Genomic DNA, 25,774 nt, shown 5'->3' on the forward strand with positions numbered 1-25,774 from the left:
AGGAGGAAGACATATCCTTGCTTGAGGACAAGCAAATTTGGAGAGGGAAGGACTTTGATGTGCCCCTTCAGAAATAGAATTTAATAATATATAATTAAATAATAATAATAATAAATAGTTTTATAAATAAATTAATAATATTATAATAATAAATATATATTCAAGAACAACCAAATATAATTACAAGTCATCATACTTGATATGATTTGTGGAGGCTGTATAGTAGTTAAGGTAAGATCCAATCAAGCGATTCAGATAAAACAATTATAACATGAAGACAATGATTATGTTGATCGCAATTCAACAAAGAACAAAGCTATTATAACTATAAGCGGCAAATCTCAAAGATATCGATTTCGACAAACATGTCAAACTATCGACTTACATTTCGAGTTAAATTATCAACTAGTATAAATTCGATTTGAGGGAAAGAGATGATAATAAATATCAATTGATAATATACCTCAATCATATAAAGGGTAGCAAATAAACATAGTTGGTGATTAAGAAAATACATTCTTATAGTTAGTGATTATTATTTGCGATATCAAGAGGCATGTAATAAGCTACTGATTATGACTTTGGACCAACAATCAAAAAGAACTGATAGTGTTGAAGTCAACTAACCAATTTTGTAATAGATGGTGTGATTAATGACTAAAAAAATCTAATCGTTGTCATGAAGAGGATCAACTAGCAAGAGTTGTGTCCCATATTATAAATGGTTGCCATCATTTCAAATAGCAAGATATAAGAAAACGTTCTCCATTATTTAGTTCATTATTGATTGAGGAAATAGAAAGAATGCATTTTAGGACGTAGAACGGCAGTTTATATATATATATATATATATATATATATATATATATATATATATATATATATATATATATATATATATATATATATATTCCTTTATCGGAAAGCATCATCACTTTATAAGACAGAGTACAAACTGTTATATCAATAAATATATTATTTTATACCAGGAATGTACAGAGGCCTGAAACTCTTGTTGAGTAAGTGATGAATAAACTTAAAATAGATAAATAAAGATTGAAACCATAACCAATCCTATTTACTATTTGGTAAGAAAGGAATTATGTGATGTTACTAAGGAGGAGCTTGTCTAACAGTCCCAAGACAAGGTAGGGGTGAGCATCCCAGAAGCCTTGATGGAAAGTTCCAATATAGTATATGGGCTTGGACTTGTAAACTATTGAGGGAGCCCATTGCAGCTGATCTCTAGACAGCTTGGATAACATCTACTCCTTTCGTCATTAAGTTGAAATAGAGATAAGATTGGATATGGGGTATTAATGTTACATATATATAATTAATCTAATTCAATGAATAAAGAATTCCTTTTACTATGAATCTATTAGCTTGAATCATTGTATCTTGGGACATACAATGTAGATTTTGAGTTAAATATGTATGTTGGTAAACATATTTGTCACTGCAAGTGTTTCTTTAGAATTGACCCTATTTGCCCTACGGGTGGTGACAATTGTGCCAATAGTTGGATAGACTGCAATCTGATCACACGATCAAATTAGAATCTTCGTCTGCTCCCTTGTATGATTGGGTTATTTGTAATTTCTTCTGTACTTTTAACTTGAAAGCACATAAAGGTAGAAACACAAAAGTAAACAAGATGAATAAAAGAAACCCAACTGATAAACATACGAATACCGAATGGGATTTCACAGTGAATAATTGATTACAAGGGGGTTCAAGTAGATAAGTGTAATGATGACAAAATATCAATAACAAACCTTGACAACGAAAAGACATGCCAATCTGATATATTTACAACAAGATACCATGAAATGAATACATTTTTCCCAATTTGGTGCATAGATTAGGGAGATTGCAATATTGCAAAAGAGATCATTGACTTAACATACGAAAAGTAAGTGATGTAATAGATGAACACATTCAAGACATACAACGAAATGAGCTCCTCATTATTTTCTTGAAGAGATAAAGTTCAAAAACATTCGGTATATAATGCATATCCAAAAGTCCCTTTACAAATTTCTCCAAGATTTCTCCTCCATAAGAGTTCCCCACTTTACATTACAAATTGCCTTTCCTTTATAGGCTTCCTTGGACAACTACTTTCTTCGGGTTGGTAACCAACTTATTTTTGCGCAATTTCAAAAAAATTATTAACCTTACAAATTTCGTGCAAAAAGAGTCAACTTCCCAACCTTGAGCAAAAGTGACAAAAGTCACTATTCTAACGATTTCTCTTTCTTACCACAATTGAGGAACATGTACAATGAAAACATCATGATCAGCATGTTAAACTGGATGTTTTGCCTCGGGACAAATGACTAATGTACCATCTTGTTATCATGAACAACTAATTCTTCAAGCAGATCCATTCAAATTCCATTGAAAGATTATTAGTGCAGTCAAATTCCTCTATTGTACCTTTATTATTCTTATCACCCTTCCCATTCATAGACGATATAACATGGATTATTTTAGTGCAAGTTTATGATCCCACTTTTGTGCATACATGTCAAAAAGCATTTCAGCTCTACCATTTGAAAAATAGTCCTCACTGTCACATTTTATATAGTCTATCATAGGATTGTCCATTGGCCTTGTTACCTATCCATGATTCTTCCTTTTCCTTTTTTGTTGTGGAGTAACTATGGACCATTGTTTGTATTCTTCATAAGACTTTTCTTTTCTTTTCTCTTCCATCAACAGCTATACTTGGATCTGCTCCTAATATAAGATGTGTATTTCTTGACAATGATTCTGATTTCCAAGCTTCAATGTAAATTTTCCAAAGCGTTTCCAACTAGGATAGCATGGTATCAATTTCTTCATTATCAATATTATAGCTCATTGTAGATCTTCCACAAAGAAGGCATCTCCGAGGTTCCTTTCTGCTATATGCTTTCATATGTTTCTATATACCCATGAGAACTTTGATAAATACTTCACATGCTATCTCTTTAATCTATTTAGCTAAATGTTTTACGTTTTACCTTAAGCATATCTATAGTGGTATGTTTTTGGCATATACTCGAGATCTTGGAATCTCTTAAACAAATCTAATACTGCCCAACCATGGAGGAGAGAACATTGACTATCAACGCAAAACTCCCTCTACCATTGCCACTTCAAAACATCTACTTGCCACTTTCAATAATTCCCATATTCGAGCATGACATCATTCGATAAAAATCTTTCAAGCTCAAATTAGATGCTTATAGTTGTTCAAAATCTTCAAACTAGTGACCTCGATGGAATTTGGTCCAAGGTTGTTCAACATCTTCACACTAGTGACCTCAATGGAATTTGGTCCTATAGAATTCATAAGGAATCCTCAAATGCATGTCCATACATTTATCCAAGTTGTTCATATCACCGTAGATAGGGAGGATATTGTCATGGTTTGCATATCACATCTACTAAATGCATTTTCTTGCAGTCATTAAAGACCCTAACCAATTGATATTTCACATTGGCATGCTTTTCGAGTAATTCTCTAGTCACGCCACATCACATGGACACATCATCAAGCATATCTATGTGCTTTGATGGATCTCCATACATCGTAGGATGACCTTGATTGTTCAAAAACTTCCACCATGGTACATGTAAGGAGGATGGCACAGATGTTGTCGATGGCAACTTTTGAAAGTCTTTCTCCCACTACTATTTTGTTCCATGAGGTGACATTCATTGAACCATTTAGTCAAATAGTTCATTCTTTTCTTATGCATTCTTGCACTTCATTCAAAGGGTTAGCACCTCTTTGACGAATAATGTCAAACAATCTAATGGCTTACTGGGTGTCAACTCCCATATTTGATAAAATTCATCTCCGCTATTTCAAACACTTTTATGCCTATTGTTTAATGGTTCAATATACTTCTTTACCTTGCTCTTTGATATCTCCCTTATGGTGCATGCCAAAGGATGCTAGCAAAGGATGATGAATAATTGAATTTCCTTTAAAAACTTCAAATAGCCACTTTGATTGTGTTCATATTCTTTGGTTGGTTATTATAACCATCATCAATACCTTGCGTCCATGCTTACAAAGGCTGTTACCAGTACGTTGGCTAACAAGGACTCCTCTTTTGTAAGTTTTGATGAGTATACAAACCCATTCCTCATTGGTGTATGCAATGAGAACATTATCAGGAGTTGTTGAACTCAATAGGCCATCCAAATGTTTTCTTTCCAAAGTTTTAAACTTTTTAAACATATTACATTTTGAGCATATCCACCTACCATTACACTCCATGAGATAGTTTATCATTTGGTATTATGTAAAACACTTCATGTACACTCCATGAGATAGTTTATCATTTGGTATTTTCTAAAACACTTCATGTATTTCCCAATTTGAATGTATTCTTGCAGATGTGGCAGCTATTGGCAAACTTGGTCATGCATTTCTCTTGGATGGACATCTTCATGTGGTATACTTTAATACAATTTCCATGCACACACAATGTGTCTCTTTGACAGCCCAACAAAAGTATAGATGCATCATCCATGGTCTTCCATCTTGCATGCAGCTCCATGAGACTATCACCAAGTATAGAATCTCACAAAAATGCTTTGGTGGATGTCAATACCTTGTTTCTTAGACTATCATCTACAAGATTTAAAATATTTTACCAAATCCATCATGTGCATTGCTAATGGTTCCATATGATGTGCTTGAACAATGTCATATTTGCATACATGTTGTGTTCATTTCCTTTATCTCTTTAATGGTATTAGATCAAACATTTATCATGCTCCTTGAAGGCATTACGTCAAACAATTTGCTGCTCACGTATCTTATTTGTAGTTCCACATTCACTCTGTGAGGCATTTGGTCAAACTACTTGCAAGTTCCCTATCTATGATTCCACATTTTGCAGACTTGTTTACCGTGAGCAGTTCCAAATTAAAAACATTGGTAGTAATCAGACTTTGACCAATCTATGAGTGATATTCATGCTATATTTGAAAGGATGAAATTTCTACACAATTTCAATGAGTATCTTAGCAGAGGTTGTAGCATTTGACTTCAACCCGCCAAGCGCATTTTCTCACAGACTTTCTACACCTCTTTAAGAAATCCCTCATGTGTCTGCCAGTCACGTATACTTAAAAGTTCTTAAAACCTTACAATAAATTCATTGCATGCAGTCCCAAATGTTACACCTCGTGAGAAGAAATTAGAGGATTTGATATTTGCATTATTGTAATGCTTCTCTTGAAATAAATTTATTGTTAATGAAGCTCAAAATCATTAAATCTAATGAGGAGACATTGATGAAACAGCCTGAGTGTTTCTGAAGATCTGCATCTCAAACAGCGAGGATATTAGTAATAATTATGGAACTTGACTTCAAATCTGCCAAGTGCATTTGTTTGATCATGGCAATGGAAATCGATCCTTATTCAAACCAATCCATACTGTGCATCCAATTCTGGGAAAATCTCCAAGTTTTTCACTAAACCTTCACCTCAACCCATTTCATATTGTGAATCCTTCTACAAGAATCCTCTGAAGTTTTCACCATCTTGAAATCAATTAATAACTGTTTCTTGGAATAGAGTTTGATCGTAAAGTTAGAAATGCTCGATTTGGGAGCTTTTTGAACCACACCTACGTTATGTCTGCTCAGATTTTGAGCACTCACAATTCAAAACAAACTTATGAGCTTGACCTTTTTAAACATCTGGTTTTACCTTTGACTTTCTTAAGCATTTAAAAGAAAAAGTTAGAAATGCTCAACTTTCGAGCATAAGTAACCTCTTGATCAATTTTGAATTTGACTTTTATGAGCATATAGGTTTGTAATTTGACTTTTTCAAGCATTTGTTTATTAATGCTCATCTTCCAGTCCTTTCGAGCCTTTAAGTTACTTGAGCTCCATATTTAAGCATTAATAACTTGTTTAGTTTTGAATGCTGCTCAATTTTTGAGCATTAATAACCTTTTCTTTAGTTTTCTCCGCTTACTTTTTGCGCACTAACAACCTTCTTAGGTTATGCATGCTTGCTTTTCCAGCATAAATAACTTTTTAGTTTTGATTACTCGAATTTTGAGCATCTCGAACTCCTTTTGGTTGTAAGTGCACTGTCTTTGAGCATTTCGGACTTTTTAGGTTAGAATTTTTCATATTTTGAGCATTTTATGCATTTTGAAACCTTTTGAGTTAGAAATGGTGACAATTTGAGCAACAGGGCACAAGATGGGCAATTTAAGTTCGCTTTTTACACGAGTAGGCTCGTTTCGAAGAAAAGGAGGAGAACAATTAAATAATTAAAACACTTTGAAAAATTACTTTAATTATTTATTTTTATTGACACTCGAGCCATATTGATTTGATTGAAAATTTGACCCGGATTTTTTTAAAATTGGCTATACACGTCATAGGGCAACAATGTAATAACTGAATCTAAACATATCATAGGACATTAAAAAAATTTAAAAATTGGGGTTTTGTGCAAATATTTTGTAAACTCTAGGTGTTTGGAGCATTCTGGTAATTTTGGTGGCTTCTTCAATTATTTCATAGCATCTGAAAGACTCAAGAAAGAAAGATTTGGCTTCCATTCACCAAAACTAGAGACCAAAAAACAGAGATACAATGGACGCATTTTCATTTTTGCATGAAATATGGGTCTTTTGTTAGTCAAATCAAAAAACGGTTTTTGGATATTTTTCTCTACCCCAGAAACTATCCAAGTATCTTTTGGATTTTGTAAATAGTGAACGAATCCAACAAACGTTGTTGCCCAAAAAGAGTTGTGCAATTTAATTTTGGCTTTTTCTAATTAGATAAAGCAGGAGAGCCCAAACCTGTATAATAAAAAAACAACAAGATCATAAAAGTAAGATCAAGTCGAAACAACAAGAGGAAAGGAATTCACGAGAGGTGAATTCAAAATGCTTTTAAAAGGAGCCACAACTAAAATGACCCAGGGTCCATTACAAGATTAAATTTTGAAAAACGTAAGGGTTTAGACAAAAACCCTGAACCAGAAACTAGAAACCAAAGAATAAACCTTGCTCCCGAGAAAGGAGAGACAAGGAAGAGGAACAGAGAAGGAAACTAGAAGAAGAAACTAAACTAGAGCAACCCCAAAAGGCAACAATAAACCTCCAAAATTGAATGGAAAAACAAAGATCAGCAAGAAGGAAAACTATAAACCCAGCAACTGAAAAGAGAGGAAAAAAGGAGAGGGAAACTCTACACACCACTTCCACGTAAACTCTTGGCACCCAAAGCCATGATGGGATTTGAAATGGTACCCACAACCATAGAGGAGGCCAAAGAATGCCATAGGACAAAAACTAGCTTCAAAAGAGACCGATACAAAGGGGTTTGAGGAGGAACCTTGAATAAACCAAAGAAAAGTAACACAGGTTTCCAAAAATAAAGAAACCAAGCTCTCATTAAAAAACCCTTCCACCTCTATAGAAAGGGGTCTCTCTTGAAAAGGGAGATAGGGAGAGGAGAAACTCCAAAAGGAAGATCTCTTGCAAAATAGAGCAGCAATCCAAAACCCAACAAGAAGAAGTGGAGTTTGCAAACCATAAAATACACACTCAAAGCAAATCATCACCTCCATAGATGGCAGCTCCACCTCAATAGGAGCAGAGTGCAAAGGATACATCAACAGGGGACCATCCTCACAACTGAAAAATCTCCAAGAGGAGATTTAATAACCTCAACGGCCACGGGAGGAACTTCAACTCAATAGAAGTCTCCCCCATCTAGATCTTAATGGAAAGATTTTGGAAGGAAAAAAGGACAACGCCACCATAAATAGCTAGGGTCTTCATGGCCACCAAAGACACCACACAAAAACCTCCGACTTGACAACACCCAACCTCCAAGCAAGAGCTAAGAACCCCACCAGGCCACAAGCCCACTGAAGGAAAAGAAAAGTCCATCCACAAGGGAGCTTGAAACCCACAAGTTGGAACACCACCAGAAGGAAACACAAACATGGAACACCAAAAGCTACTCACCAAAATAGGGAGAGACCTCCCACCAAACACTGTTGAAGCTAACTAAAAGGTCCCAATCCGCACCTGGCCACACCAGCAAGGAAACAGATCCCAAAAGGGAAGACCCCCTAGCTAGATCTCAAAGACAGCGCCTTGCATATATTACATCCCAAATTTTGCTACAATAAATAATATTCTAGCCATTGGAAAAACTCATGTGAAGTTAGTTATTTGATAAATTTGCAAAGAGTTATGGTTCATGAGAAATTGATTTATCAATAAAGTTGTTGATGATATTTTGATTTTTGTAAAATATAAATTTGGTTTTTAGATAATGTGTCACGTGACATGTTAGTCAACTGTTAAGATGAATTTGGAAAATGAACACCTCAAAAATTGAAATTGATTATGTGATTTTTTTTTAATCTATTTCAAATTATTGGAAATATGTTACTATCTAGGAGCATTTTCATTTTGTAGGAGCATGACAATGAGGGGAAGTGTTGCCAAAATGTGAGTTAGGAAGGGGAAACCCAAATCCATCGACAAGCCAACAAGTATGAGCCTAACCACCTAGACCAAGGACTAGAACAAGCTAGACAAGCAAGAACATACAAGGACTACCATGAGTTATCCATATAAGCAAAACATTACAAAGAACTAAATAAGAAATGTTACCTTCATTGTGGAATGATTTGTGTACCTTGCAAGCTATCATGCCTTAGTAATATCACATCTATACTCATATTTGGATGGGTATGAAGTATGTACATGTGTATACAAATATATGTGTGTGTGTGTATATATATATATATATATATATATATATATATATATATATATATATATATATATATATATATATATGTGAATTTCATCATTAACACACACACACACACGCGTGCACGCGTGCACGCACGCACATATCTATATACCTACATATCATAATTACTCAGGCGAGCATGAATATATAGGAATGGCATTAATATATTAGGCATGGGTTAGGTTTATGTTGTCACCTTTTTTAAAAAAAATATTCTCGACTTTGAACTATGGTCGTTTAAATATTTTAGTTGGAGCAACCACTTGTTTTGTATCTACCACCTTATGGCATCGGCTATCATATTTTGAATTTAAAAGTCTTGCAACATATCTTGCCACCCCAATCTTGGTATAACCGAGCCACCGTGGGTGACCACTGCTCGTCTTGACTGATACTTGTTCCCTTGTTTATGCTCTTTGTTCTTGCTGCGGGGGCACATACAGGCATTGCTCATTGTTCTTAGCATTTCTTAATTTCTCTCACTATTTACACCATTGTGCTCTTGGTTCGAACTCCAACAAGAGTGCTCAATAGTAAATATCATTTGCCAAGACAAAATCATGTGTCAAGTCTACAACTCTCATCGAGCATCACTGAAATCACGAGTGTCGGCGTAGTGAAACCTAGTAGACCACAATCTACACCGATTTAGTCAGGTCATGCCGTTTGTTTACCACCACATTTAATATCCTCTATATGCCAACTACTTGTCAGCTTCAGCCCTCTTTTTAATAGCAAGTTCATAATCGAATGTCATAAATATTTCCATCACAATCGAATTGTTACCTCAATATGCTTTGTTTGGGAATGATTGTTGTGTAGATATGCATATGTTATGATTTAACAAGTACCATACAAGAATATAATCAATATACCTCTAAGAGGGAATATTTCTCTTATGATTGATATCAAACAGAAAGAAAAGCACAATAACTTATGATGCCATAGGCCGAAATTGGCATGAAGCATGGCAAAGGAATAAGTTCTCATGAAACCAAAAATCATATTATGAATCTCACGAATAATGAGGACCTTCAAGGTCAACTTAAGGGGAGAAAGGAATGGGAAGAATTCTTGTAATGAAAAGAAGGATATAATCAGTAATAACATTTAAATCAAACATAAAGATAGCTCATGAAAATCCTTGTATTTTTCTTGTTCTCAAGTCGAGCGGTGGGTGGTCAGGCACATAAGTTGCCCATCTGAAATCCTTGGCCAAGGTAGTTAATGGTGTGTTTGTCACCATGATCACCAGAGGTTAGAGTGCTAGCAATTGTAAGATAGGCTGATTGGAATGTGTCCACAGTCTTGACAGTTGATTAGTTGACACTCTAAACCAAGATGCTCAGTGGCTAGATAAGGGTGTCCCAAGCCAACTCCCAATATAGGGAGGGCCTTTCTCGTTGGAGATTGTGTGAGGATACTAAGGGTATGCAGCTAGGAGGTTAAGCCCATGGCAATGCTTCTCCTCTCTTCCAGATGCCAAGACTTGTACAACTCAATGACATCAACTGCTTAATTTCTGGTAACCCGTTTCATGTTTCGCTTTGTACTTCTTTTGCTAATTTATGTTGCTTCCATTAGAATATTTCTAATATGTAATGATAGTGAAATGGTAGTTAATATCAGAATGTCATGTGAGCTAGTAGTTAGATCGTTGTTAATTTCTAATTACTTTGAAATTATAGAATATAGTAACTTGTATTTCCTTTTCATACAAAGAAGTTGAGTAACTAATTTAACTATATCTCTTTTCAATCGGTTAAGAATGGGATACGATTTCTTTATTTAACAATTAATTAGTTCCTGAAATATTAGCATGTTACAGCATCCGCCAAGGGAGATAAGTGCATCGAAGAAAGAAAACCCTGACTCCACACCCACTAGCAGGGGAAGGTGGACAGAGGAGAAGATACAAGGGAAGCTCCAACCTCAAGAGGGGGCTCAACGCCACGAAAACAAGCAGACACAAATCATTTGCACAAGCACCTCGAGCATAAGGAAACAACAGTGCTAGTAAAGGGACCCAAGAGCCAAAAAACTCAAGCACAAGCACAAAAACAACCTCCGTCCCAAACAACGTCGTCGTCATTCTCTAGGTCTCCCACCATCATTGCATTCATCAAAAACCCTAAGACAACCACCCTTCCTAAACACACTTCCACTCCCACGTCTCTCCATTCTCATTTAATTTCAGCTTGTTGAAAGTTGAACTTATTTTGTTTTATCTTCAACTTTCAAGATTTAAAAAAAAAACCCTTTATTTTGTAGTCCAAAAACATTTTTGAGTTTCTATCATCTTTCTCATTTAAATAACAGATTTTGTAGAAATTGGAAGTATCATTTTTTTTGCTGAAAGAAGGTTGTTACAGTAAAACAAATTCAGTTTTCCAAAAATTCATAACTTTTGCCTCAAATTTCAATGAACAAGATATAGTTGGAAAGATAAGGATGAGAACTTTCCATCCATATTGAGTTTGATTCTTTGTCACTCTTTTCAAATATTGAATATGAACAAAAAGAACAAAGTAGTAACAATAAGGATAAGAAACAAAAGAATAGCAACGAGAAGAAGGGTAAAAACAAGCTACCCCAAGCAACAAGTGAGACCGAATCTTCTTATGGTTTCAAGACTAGGAATGATGCGGTCAAATTTCTCTATTGTAAAAGCCTTGGTAATGATGAGCATAAATGTTTAAAGAAACACAATAAAAACTTGACACACATTATTAAAAAGAATAATTCCTGAATTGATAAAACAATGTTCAAATGAGGGGTCTAACAAGGCTAAAGAAAATAGAAAAAGGCCCTTGATGTGTTTGCTTCACCACCATCAACTTGGGTTCTTGATTTGGGTGCCTTGCACCACATGGCTTCATCGAAGGATGAACATGCAAAATTAGAGAGATGTTCTATACCTTCTATTTTGATGGGTAATGACACTCTTTTTGAGGTGTATGGGAGAGGGTCTATTAATGTGGCAGATGGAACATTTCATGATGCTCTTAAAGTATCATCATTATCAACTAATTTATTATCAATATATTAGATCACTCACACAAGTTTAAGCAAGTGTATTGAGTTCTCTCATGATTCAATTGTAATTATTAAGTTGCAAAATGATTCTACAATTGCATTTGATAGAGTAGATTGTAAGTCATGACTTCATCTATTTTCTCATTTTGATCTTGATCATCCTTCAATTGTTTTGCTCCCTCATTCTGAAGAAGTGAGTAATTTGTGACATCGACGGTTTGACCACTTAGCCTACCACAATTTGCAACAACTTAGTATCACATCGTTATAGGATTGCCTCTACTGCTTTTTTTATGGTGTTTGTCAAATATTCATTCTAGCAAACATTGGGAAGAGAAATGTAAGAAACCAAAGCTTGGAGAGTTTCACATCTTTTGGAGTTGGTACACAATGATTTGGTTGGATCATTCACACATCCATCTTTCGTTAGAGCTCAATATTTTTTTACCTTTATTGATGATTCTTCCATATACACTTTTCATATGTTTTCTCAAACAAAAGTCAAGTATTCAATTCATTCTTGGACTTCAAAGCTTTTCTAGAGATACAATTTGAGAAGTCTATCAAAGTTTTGTATACAGATAATGAAGCGAATATATTAACAATAGGTTTGGGCAATTTTGTACTTCAAAAGGCATTGACTTGCAACATACCATTCCCTATAGTCCTCAAAAGATAAAGAGTTACCAAATGGAAGAATTAATCCTTGAAAGAAATAATGAAATGTATGGATACAATACTAGAATATTTTTAGTATCCTAGGTTCTATATTTAACTTGTTATTTTAGAAGCTTAGTCAAAGGTCATTTTAGGCTTTATTTTTAGTGATCTTAGTTGGTCTATATTTAGACATTGCCTTTATTAGACAACTTATCTTTTTAGTTAATAGTTTTTATAGCATATGTAAATTCTATATATTCAATGTATTGATAATACAATTTAGTTCCATTTTCTCAAAGTCTCATGGCATCAATGTGGGTATGACTCCCTTGTGGGAGGGTTATAACAATTGTGTCCTCAACAATTATCTCGTGAGTTTAAATTTAAAAATCTCAAAAAATATTTGTTTGGTTTTTACAAATTTTTCATCAAATTATCTATTTCATATTCTCCAATCCGTGTCTTGAATTTTGAGTTTGATTTTGATCAACTTTTCATCTCAAAAATTGTGTTTGGTTTTGATTGATTTTTCTCCTCAAAAATCGTTATTGGTTTCTGTAATTCACATTCACGTGGGATTTTATGTCAGGTGTTCCTATTTTTGGCTTTTTACCCTTTTTCCAAAAAAATGAAGTTTTGTTCACTTCAAATCATGTTATCTTGCAGTTTGTTTTGGGGCATCTTGCTCGTTTGCAATAGTAAGGAGGAATTTGATGTCAACAATCTAAAGTGCATTGTCAAAGAGGAAGTTAAAAGCTAATGGAACTAGTTAGCATATTCAAGTAAGACAGTTGTTCTTAGTATGCATCTCTATTTCCAAGGATCCAAGATTCAATTATCTAACATCACATCAGATATTTTGTGATGATTCCTAGCCAAAGGTTTGGTGGATTCTGGGAGGGTTAGTGACAAACTCATCTTAGTGAAAGAGTCAATGGAAAGCTCTTGTCTCCTAGTGCAAGACATTTTTACAAAGGCGACAACCATCTCTATTATTTTCTAGGCTATTCTTTGTCATCGCCATTCTACTAATCTAGGGAGGGTCTCGATAGCAGCATAATGTTTCGAAAAATTTATGACAAGACATGTACAATCTTCTATTGGGTAGTTAATAGAATGAGGGTATGAGAATATTTTTAGTATCTTGGGTTCTTTCTATATTTAGCTCATTATTCTAGAAGCTTAGTTAATGGTCATTTAAGCTTATTTTTAGTAATCTTAATTTGTTCTATTTTTTAATGTCTTTATTTAGACAACTTTGCTTTTTAGTTAGCACTTTCTATAGCATTTGTAAAATCTATATATTCAATGTATTAATAAATACAATTTAATCCCATTTTTTAAAGTTTCAATACCTTCAAAACTTTAGCACCAACGGATTGGGCAAAAGCCCTAAACTGTGTGTGCCATATATAGAACGGAGTTCCTCACAAAGCTACAAAAGAAGTTACTCCCTTTGAAGCTTGGATTGGTTGAAAACCCTAAGTTCATCACTTTTGATTGTTTGGTTCTCATACATGCACCCACTAATAGAGAAATGCAATACCATGGATCCGCAAACCAACCTTGCATATTTATTGGCTAACCAAGTGATGTACAAGGATGCAAACTTTTAAATCCTACCATTCATGAGTTGTACTTCTACTACTTCTATTATCACTTTGGAGCCAATGTATCATGACGATAGTTAATCTGAGGATTTTAATCTCCCTACTTTAGATGAGGAGCCATTTTCCTTCACTTCAAATGGTGGCAACTATAGGTAGCCTTTGTTGTTGCACCAAAAGCTCGAATTGTTAATGCCCGATACAAATGTTGAGACTTCCCCAGATCCACGACACAAATCTCCATGGAGGTGATGACCACCAAGTTAACTCTCAACAATCTCCCCCTTAGCACCGATTGAACCTTCAACACCAACTGAAGGGAGACTTGAACCTCTGACCCAAGGGCTCTACCAATTGTAGGTAGTATTTTTCGTTGAACCAAAAGCTCGAACTATTAATACTCAATACAAATGTCGAGACTTACCCAGATCCACGACACAAATCTCCAAGGAGGTGTTGACCACCAGGTCAACACTCTCAACAACAATAATGATGAGGGTTTACATTCCTTCCACAATCATAATTTAAAGGATGATGATTTTCTTCCATATTCTCCAATCTCGAGACCTCTTTGGTCTTGAAAGACATAAAATCAGCAAGTGATTAGGTTGGTGATCCTTCAAATGCCAAAAGAACAAGGTCACAATTTCAGCAAGATCCCCATCTCTTCATCTTTTCAATTTTAAATCGTAATCTTTTAGAGAAGCTTCAATTGTTTCTAAGTGGGATGCAGTTATGGAGGAAGAGTTAAATTGCTTGGAGAGGAATCGTACTTCGGATCATGTAAGGAAGAGGAAGAGGGAAGAGGGACTTGCTTGATGCAAGTGGATGTATTAAACATGATTTGCTTCACACAGGTCATTTGATAAACATAAGGATCACTTGGTTGCTAAATGGTTTTCCCAAGTTCCCAAAATTGACTATGTTGAGACTTTTACACAAGTCGCCAAAATGAATTCCATCTAACTTGTTCTTACTATTTTTGCAGCTAATAGATAGGAAGTTTATCAAACGAATGTGAAGAGTACATTTCTTTATGCTGAACTTTTAGTAGAAAATATACATAGAGCAACCATAGGGGTTCATTTAGGATCCTTCACTTGTTTTTCATCTTTGAAAGTCTCTCTATGGCCTCATGCCAAATTAACTCCTTCCTTTTGATAGTGGGGTTCGCTTGTTGCCATTATGATCCAAATGTCTATGTCGTGTACTAGGATGATACTTATTTTTTGGTTCTCTATGTTGACAATTTTACTTACACCTTTTGCACTACTTCTCGAGGATTGATATCACTCAGTCTTCTTCAAGGATGTTTGTTGCACAACATAAGTATGCTCTTGATATGTTCTCTACATTTCTCATGGCTGAAACTACATTTTATTTGGCGTGAAAGTTGAGGCTAAATGTTATTCACCTTTGGCATATGGCACTTTGCGTTGACAGCTTCTAGGTAGTCTCAAATACTTGATTCACTAGACCTAATATTTCATATGTTGTAGGCAAGGTATCTCGATTCATACAGGAGCCTCATAAGTTGCACAAGAAAGCAACTAAGAGGATTCCTCACTACATTCAAGGTACACAAAATTATGAGATTCACTAAGCTGTGAGCATGGTGGAATAAACAAATTAGGATTGGGCAAGCAATTCTCACGATCGCAAGTCCACTTCAAGTTATTGTTTCTCTCTTGATTCTAGTCCACTTTGTCGGTTGAGCAATAAGCACTCTAGAATTGCTCTTTCGTCTACATAAGCTAAGTATTGAGGAGCAATTATTGATGCTATTGAGGCTATTTGGTATCAAAACATTCAATGAGTTCGGCATTGTTTTCAAAAGCCCATTGTCATCTTTTGTGACAACCAGAGTGCCATACAAATCTCTTGTAATTTGGTCCATCATCAAAGACAAAACAGATTGATCTCCACATTCACTACATTTGGGAGTTGATTCATGAGCAGATCATTAATCTCAAGTATCAAGTCTGACATCAGCCCAATTTGTAGACATCTTCGCCAAACCCTTCCTTTGTGAACTTTGATGGGGAGTGGCAGGTGTCTAGTTTGGGGGATTATTAGTCCTCTTTACTCTCTCACTTTTGGTAGTGTTCTTTCTCTTTGGGACAACTTATGTTTGGAGGAATTTTATTGTACTTGGGTACCTATCTTTTTTTGCCCCAAGTTGTGTTTAAGAGAAGATGTTAACGTAGTTTTTTATTTCCTAGTTAGTAAATTTATTTCCTATTCTTAGGTTTTTCCTACACATGTAATTAAGCTTGCTAGGGATAATAAAGCGAGTAATTAGTACAATCACCATCTAACCACACAAGGCGCTCTTACCCTCAGTGAGAGGCCAATGGCCTAGTTTAAATTTGAGTCAATCAAGTAAACATCCACAATTTATTTCATCCAACTAAACTACTTCTAAACAACATGAAATGAAATCTACCCCAAGTTAGCAATCAAAGAAACCATGCAAAACTTCAAAGCAACATTACGTAATTCACCATGAAGACCAACAATGAATCATCAATCACTTTGACAACATTATGGCAACAAGTTCAACAAGTCTCTCCCTTTGCTAACCAAGTCTAATCTTCTACTATCTAACTCTACTTTACAAATGAGAAGGACTTGGCCATTCCTAGTTGCTCAATTACAATGATGAAACAATATTTATCCCTACAAACCCTAATCAGGGTTGCCAAACTGTCAACCAATTATAGGAATGCACCACCTTGTAAACCAATAAGAAGATTATAATACTTTGATAGCCAATGGTAAAATTGTACACTTGGCACGATGTGATTAATACATGTTGAAATTGGTATTTCTTGATCAGTAGAAGACAACTAGGTGTCACCTTCATGTACTTATCTCGTAGACTTGATCAATCCTTTTGTAACTTCACATTATCAAGCCTTCAATTGTGATGGCATATTCCCAAATTGCTTCCTCTTCTCAAGTTTTCTTTATCTTCTTTCACGAGAATTTTCTCATTGCTTGACTTGAATTTGCATCTTGAACTTGTAGACTTAGTCTTCATCTTCGAATTTTTTCCTAGGCAACTTGATTTGTATTTCCTTCTCACTTGAAACTCTTGAGCACGAGCGTGAAGTTCTTGAGGTTAAACTTGATCTCCTAGAATTTCTTTTCCTTCCATGCTCCACCTTTTTGAATTCCCCTTGCAAAACAAAGGAAAAGAAAGGCATTTAACTTCATGAAATTGATAAGCAAAGGGAAGGAAATCTGAAAGTCCCCATGAGATAATTACATCAACGTCAAAGAGTTAAAATGATATTTCTTAACCTTAATACCAAAACCTTTTCCTTTCGCAAATTTTCAGTTCTGATTTTCTTTTGATAAAATCATCTTGTTATTGCAATGTTAAATGGAAGACTTAAAAAATGTGGATTCTACATGATCTTTGCAATGCATGACATGCCTAGATTTTTGCCTCTTCTACCACCCTTCATATTTTATTCTTTAAAAGAGGTATGCCCTCTCACTTAGGTCCGTCATCCTTGATGCCCTCTCATTTGGATCTGTCACCCTCTAAAAGATACTTTGCTTCCTAATATTAAAGTTACCCCCAAAAATAAAGATAAACAACAAGAAGAGAAGAACAAAATAGGTACAAGAGACACAAAAGATAATTGTGGGAAAAACCTAACCACACAACAAAAAATCACTTTTATTGATAAAAAAAATGTTCGAGTGTACAATACTTTTCCCTTCATACAACATATGTAAAGAATAGATAGGCTCTTCATTATGCCACTGAAGGTCTCTCCAATTTCCAAATATAGAACTCTTCATAATGCCATGTGCAAGCCTCTACGCATGACGCAAGATGTGTATATTTAATATTATCAAAGATATCTTCTTCAACTGAAAATGCCCATAACGGTCATAACAATAAAAAATCAGAGATAAAGATCTCTGTTGCAGCTATAATCTTCAACACTCCCTCTTAGCAAAAGACAAGTATTTAGTATAGCAATCACACATAGATGCAACCACAAAATGTAAATGACAAATTCTCATCACATTATAAAAAATAAGTTATCTCAACATAACATAATTCCACCATGCCTCAACGCAAAGGGTGGATCGAAGAGCTTTCACCTCAAACTTCTCTCGGAGAAGAATGCATTAATAACTGCAATTCTCCCTCATTAATAAATTTATCAGACATGGACTCTCTCAACCTAACAATAAAGGAACAAGTAATTTTTTTATATTCATGTAATCACTTAACATGAAAGGCTTGCAAGGATCACCACCAGCTTACATCATGGACTCTCTCAACGTGATGTTGTCATGGAATCTCTCAACATGATAGGTCAGTAAGGATCACAAGTAACTTACATCACAGACTCTCTCAACGTGATGTTGTCATGAAAACTCTCAACATTACTTGCATACAAGGATCACAAACAACTTGCATCATGAACTCTCAACATGATGTTGTTATGGAATCTCTCAACATGACATCCAACTCCTATCATGAAATCTTTCAACGTGATGACATCATGGACTCTCTCTACATGATGTTCCCTATGATTTCCCTCATAAGTGGAAGAGTTTTCATAGCTGTCCTTACAACTTTATTAATTTCACATGAATAAGAACTCATAATCAACATGAAGAAAAATCACAGCTGAGACAGCTTTGTTCACCACAATAAGATATTTGATGTAACATCCCTCTGAAGTTGAAGCATCTCCCTCCGAATATGTATCATCAAAGCAACATTCATCTTATTGCTTCTTGTTACATCCTGCAACCAAGAGAGATATTAATAAAAATCAACCTCTCATAAAGAAATATATAGATGAATGCTAAAAAGCATACATTATTTTCAATGATATAACAACCAATATTCAAGAATAAAAGAAAACTTATCTCATGATTGTTTTTTCAGATTATGATCTCCAAAAATGACAAGATACTACTAATGCATAACCACTTTAAAAAAGCCATGACGCAATAGTTTCCAGCTTTGAATACCAATGAAAATAATACGAGCAATGACAAGAGTCTTCAATATGCTACTCATGCTCCAACCATGAATATGGAAATACTAGTGCTTGAATCAGTGCACCACACAAATCACTAACCATAAATCAATCTCATATATTTGAGAAAATAACAACAATGATATATAGGAAGCTAGACACCCATTCTCCCACAAAATTGCACATGCAATATTGTCACTCTGCTCAATATGCAGAGTTGCAACACCTATGTTGATTGTCTGCAAAAGAATCTTGCCACTGCTCAGCATTAAGAAGTTGATTCTACAATCCAAAGCCATCGGAAGTTACAAGAAATACATTGCAACCATGATAAATGAACAGTAGCCTTCAAAAAGAGTCTCATTGTCTTTTACGTCAAGATCATCGAGTTGAGTCTCCAATTAATTTACCAACATGATGAGCTTCAAACTTAAACTACCAAAATATAGACATAATGGTGCTATGTCATGATCTGAAAGCCCTATCCATTGATTCTTTGCCTTTGGCTTCAAACCCAATGCCTTTTTGGCCCACGATATGACTTTCTCCACATCATTTGTTAGTAAACTATAGTCTGAGAAGAAACAATTGTCTTGATTTTGCGCATAGGTCACTCCTCTCCATGCATCTTGAACCCGTGATGACTTGCAACGCCTTTTATGTCAATATGGAGCAATTTATTCAAAGAAGAAAATGAAGTAGTACGATGAAGATTTAGCAAGACTTAGCATAGCCAAAACATTAAATATTAATAACAAGTAGTTGCGAATGATAATATGCCCAAAGATGGTAAGACAAACAATAAACTACAAAGATAAATGATGAAATCACCATTAGAAATAAATTTGTTTAAGAGACTTGATTTTTCACTCCTTTACAAGGCAACCTAGCTTGGTAATGATCACCTTAATCACATATGCCATGGCCTCTTTCGCAACGCCCAAGTCCATGTCCAAATTTGCCTCTTTCCGCCATGATTGCACAGACAAAGCAAAATAAGAGGAAAAGGATGCCGATGCACCCCATGAGTAATATCACCAATGGACTATGAAATATCTCAAAAAAAGAACAAACAATTGCCTCCTAGAATATTTCCCTAAAACATATATATATATATATATATCATCACCATGCACATGCGCACACATCCCTATTTATATGACTTTTTCCCAAATTAGGAATACTACTGCTTGACCACATTCAAAGGTTACTGTGACTGTTAACCACCCAGCACTGTTCACAAATATATTACCTATCCTCTAACATGATACTCAAAAATATTCCTCCCAATCTTACTATAGGTTTTGATGTGACATGAGTCTCCAATGAATACAACCAATCCAGACAATGTTCAAGAAAATAAAACACCGTGTAGTACAGAGCTGAACGATAATACAATGCTCATTTGGGAGAACACAAAAAACCACATCACCATCTTCTTGGAATGAATGAATCACCCAATAATGATCTCAACATAAAATAAAGACAATGACAAGAACCCTTATATATTGTTATCCAACCTAGCTCTAATACCATGTTAAAGTTATGCCCAAAAATAAAGATAAATAGTAATAAGAGAAGAACAAAATAGGTACAAGAGACAAGAGATTATCTTGGGAAAACCCTTCCACTTGAAGGAAAAAACCCAGACACACCACAAAAAAATCACTTTTATTAATAAATAAAAATTCAAGTGTACAATACTTTTTGCTTGATACAACATATACAAAGAATAGAGAGACTCTTCATTACACCACTGAAGTTCTCTTCAATTTCCAAATATAAAACTCTTCATATTTCCATACACATGCCTCTACGCATAACGCATGACAAATGTCTCTATATTTAATATTATCACAAATGTCTTCTTCAACTGAAAATGGCCATAATGGTTATAACGATAAAAATCAAAGATATAAGATCTCTATTGCAGCTACAATCTTCAACACCTAATAAGGGGATAATTCACACAACTTTTTTTTTTTTTTGAAAATTATGTAAAATAATCTGCATTGACTCTCCTTAAGGTCCAAGCGGTGCAACTTTCTAGGAGGTCGACCTCGGCTTATGCACCAAAAATAATAATTTAATTTAATTTCTTCTAATCCTTATCTTGACCAACTTGGACAAAGAGATAAAATGGCATTATTTTACTTATCAAAACTCAAAGTTCAAAGCCCCTCATTGTCTTGTTTGCCGAGACCAAATTCTGGTTGAAAACAAAAGAGTTGTTGGGATAAAAATCCCAAGGAGAGGGTAGAATCCACCCTCTTCTTGGGATGTCCCTTGATCAAATCTCAATCACTCCCCTTGCTTTCTTCTTTCAACCTGAAGCAACTAAGTCCAAAACCATTTCGCTTTCAACTCTGATTGGTTCGCTATCTCATTCATTTTGTCCGAGTGTTGCCTTTGTTTGCACCTGTCATCGTTTTCATTCCCTCATCATGCGAATTAGGGAATGAGTATATGCTTCAAACAGTCCTAACCGATGGTGGAAATAAATTAAGTGTTGGGATTCTGCATCTGTCTAGAGGCAGAATTTTCACCCCTTTTAGGATTATGAATAGCAAGGAGAGGGCAGATTCCTGCACTTTCTCTTCCCACCACCTGGTGTTATCAAATTTAGTCATAAATTGCCTCAACTCCCCACATTTGGCATTGGTTGACTATGTATTTAAAACTTATCTTCAATTCCTCCATTCCATCTTCCAAGGATCTGACTTTGCTCCCCCATGCCTTCATGGATTTTACCTTAGTACAGGGTGGAAATCTGGGTTTAGTTGGGATTTTTCCCAAGGGATCAGCAGATTCCCTCATGCTTTCAGGATTCTATTCATTCAAACTTCAATTCTGCTATGTGAGTTTACCTTTCTCACTCATGCTCAATCCACCTTGTTTTACTTAAGCTCAAAGTTCTTTCATCATCTCATGCTTTGAAGGCCTGATTGGGGAGGCAGAAATGAAGGGGGGTTTGGGACTGAAATCCCAAGAAGAGGGCAGAATCCACCCCTTATTAGGGAATTTCCTCAACTTCAACCTTTCATCCCCCAATTTGTTTTGAATTCACTTACCTTAATCAGCACTTGAAATTTGGGTTCAGAGGCAAACTCTATCCTCCTTCTGATCTGAATTGAGCATTGTGAGATCTAATTTCTCACGCTCTCCGAAGGATGTGCCCATTGAAACTGGTGTTAAATTGCTAGGTCCTGACTCTTGGGCGGAATATGCCTATGTGTTGGGATTTTGAGCAAGGCGGAGTTTGAAGGTGTGCTGGGACTGAAATCCAAAGAGGAGGGCAGAATCCACCCCATCTTAGGGAATCTCCTTTAGCTCACCACCCCAGACATGGTCATTTCTATGTCTTCCAAAGCCCTCCCTTTTGAACTTGGACTTAGATTCAAGGACTTGACTAACTTCTTACTTTTCCCTTGACATCTCGACCTCTTAGCATCCTCCTCTTCTTAAAACTTGGAGGCTCGAAGTTGTTCCCATCTAAGATTCCTAGACCACCTACTCCTACAACTGAAGCAAAAGAGGGGTCCCCATTTACAATGGGGTGATGGTGTGAAACCTCATAATAGGTGGTAATGTCGGCCAAATCTTCACTTCATCAATGGCGTGTGTAATGCAAGAACTGAAAGGAAAACACTTCCATGTTTGTGCAAAGGAGTGTCCAATTACAAATCACAAGCACCACTCCTTAAAATGGAATGCAGTTACAAAGCACAAGCACTACTTGATTATTCAACGGAGTGCAATTACACAATGCAGCAACTTCCACTTATTCAATGGAGTGAGAAAATACATTAAGGTGCATGGCAAAGGCGCTGGTCATACTATCATCCAAGGTATCACAAGGTTACATCAAATACATTATTAACTCAATAATTGCTGCAACAATCCAAAAATGAACCCAATGTCATTAAATCAACTTGTCAATAAATCAATTGCTGTGTACCTCTGTTGAATGAAACATAGGCTGGTGTATGTCTGATATAACCTTATTATAGTTCCTAGTAACATCACTCAAACTGAGATCCGACACTTCTAGCTAACTCCAATACAAAAATACTAACACAATTTGAGCACCAAAGATTTTTACATACAAAACAGCTTCTCAAAAGAGATCAAATACCTCCATTTTTGAGCAACCAAATACTGAAACTGCACTTGCAAGCAGAGTTTGATCCTTGGATGAAATCACTTTAACTAGCTACGAGATTTTTGCCCCTGACACTAGTATTTTGAAGACGATTCTTATGCTCAAGAAAGTTATAGATGATCATAGGATCCTTCTAAAATAGAAACAAATTTCATAACATGGCTAACATCACTAGTGAGCTCACAACCTCTTTTTAGAACATTCTAGATAGAAAGTAATAAAATGATAATTTCCCTTTCTCCACAACTCTTTTTTTCAAATTATTATTAATTCATTATATGCAAAAGGCCCTCTTCTGCCTGGGCATACCCCAAGAGGCACCACTTACACACTCTTTTAAGATAAACAATAATTCTTAAATTCCTTTTTCAATATTTCCCCTTAGGACAACTTAAATAATAATTTTTCAATTTTTTAACAAGTTGCTAAGTTCTGAAATGCATCAAAATGAGACCAAATATGAAATTATAATCATATGGATATGTTACTAAGGACTTAGGACAATGAATTGAAGCATCTTGATGCCCGTATTAAAATAGCATGCTTCTCCAAGAAGTTTGGAAAACTCCTAAAAGACGAAAAATTGCATTCTAAGTGCAACGTAAGCTTTACTAGGACCATTTGAACTCACTGCCCTGAACAAACACGACAGCTTGACTAATTTTGTGCTCTTCAAAAACTTTGTATTTCTCATTTGCTCGCCAATTTCTAAATGTCCACAAACCGATTTTGATTGATAAGGTGACATTACAAAATGAACAGTTTTCTTATCAAATGATAATCGCACAATCCCATGGAAGAAAGTGCAACTACTCCATCCAAATGCTTTTGTTTACTTCATGGCTTCTACATCCCTACATTTCAATGCACATATACTAATTTTAATGTGAAAACATTCCTTCAAACAATTAAGCAGAATTTATCCAGAACTGTTTAGTGATTTAGTTTCCTTTGCATCTCCATCGCTTAAAATAATATAATTACATTTCAACCTAATGTACAAACATCTTTGGGTTGTTGGCAATCTTGCATCACCCAAAAATATTTCCCTTTCTTATTTTTTGTTTCATGTTCATTTGGACAATTTTCCAGTTGTTTTTGTAGGCGATTGATCTGGTTGGCTTGTTATCTTCTGCAATCCTTATAGCGTGGTCTAGGCATCATGGACATTCTATGTCTAGCTTCGCAGCTTGTTCCGATGTTTCCAGATAAAGTTATCTTAAGTTTGGTTCAGTCTTATTCTAGCTTACCTATTTTAATGGTCAAGGTGGTGAGTTACGACTTGCGATGAAGATCCACAATATGCGATACTTAGTGGTGCATTATTCTATGTTGCTCTATGATTGATCAACTCTCTTGTGTGTCTACACAACATGATGTATCTATTTGGAAATGTTTTTATGCATTCGGGTTTTAACCAATTTTTTGTAATATGTTTCCTTATCTTAGAATTTAATAAACAGATAGGCAAACCTGTGGCTGGCAATCTTGTATATAAGTAGGGTAATGGTTCGTGTTTAGGTGGACAAGGATTGATAGAAGCAACTGGGATAGATAGGGTGTGTATCAGTGTCTTCATTTTGAGGGATGATCAGCTGCAATTAGGTTAATGAAGGCAGTGAATGTATCTAATTTGTTAGCAGTTGTCTATTGACAATGGTGATCGGAGATCAAGGTTCATTTATGTGCATTTGCAGACCAACTTGATTAAATCTAGTGATATTTCTTCCATTGGTGTTCATTTCTACTTGTTCGTTTGGGCATTTCAGCTGTAGCACATCTAGCTGCAAGGATTGGACATCTCCTTTGGAGGTTCTCTGTCCTTGACCGTATACAATCTCCATTCAATATCATGTGTTGAACACAACAGTGCTTGAAATTACTGTAGCACATCTAACTGCAAGGATTGGACATCTCCTTTGGAGGTTCTCTGTCCTTGACCATATACGATCTCCATTCAGTATCATGTGTTGAACACAACAGTACTTAAAATTACTCTTATAAACACCACCTATATTTACTACTCAAACCAAAAAACTGAACTGAAAGGCTTTATCTAGTGGTAATTTTGAAATCTTGCTTTTTTTGGGCTAGTAAAGGTTGGGGATCAATCTTAGCCAGAAGTTACTGTGATGAAAGTATGAAGTACAATTAAGAAATCCTCGAATAGACAATACGGACAGCTCACTCACTGGAGGCCATGCGATCCTCGAATTAAATCCCGTCACAGGAGGACAGTAAATTTGATTCAATCACCGTCATCTAGAATATATTTCTCTGCTAAATACTGCTCTTGCCAAATACTAATCAAGTGTCAAACAACCAGAAAATCACAGTATCTATCTTCCAAAATAAGGATTTTCTATCATTTTGGCTCCTGCATCCTGCTACTAGGTCCTTAATTGACAGAGTACAACATTCCAACCATTTTCAGCCAACAAAACGTTTAGCAGCCAGTTGCCCAAAAAAATT

At 35.4% G+C, this 25,774-nt stretch overlaps 1 protein-coding gene across 1 annotated transcript in view; it reads right to left on the bottom strand.

The window, feature by feature from the left end:
• Nucleotides 1-25,774, bottom strand: part of LOC149575734 (muniscin carboxy-terminal mu-like domain protein) — a 40,746-nt gene that overhangs the window by 14,365 nt on the left and 607 nt on the right. The window lies entirely within an intron of this gene.

Source organism: Cupressus sempervirens, chromosome 2 (assembly GCF_028749045.1).
Source record: "Cupressus sempervirens isolate cs-2001-9-10 chromosome 2, ASM2874904v1, whole genome shotgun sequence".
Lineage (NCBI taxonomy): Eukaryota > Viridiplantae > Streptophyta > Pinopsida > Cupressales > Cupressaceae > Cupressus > Cupressus sempervirens.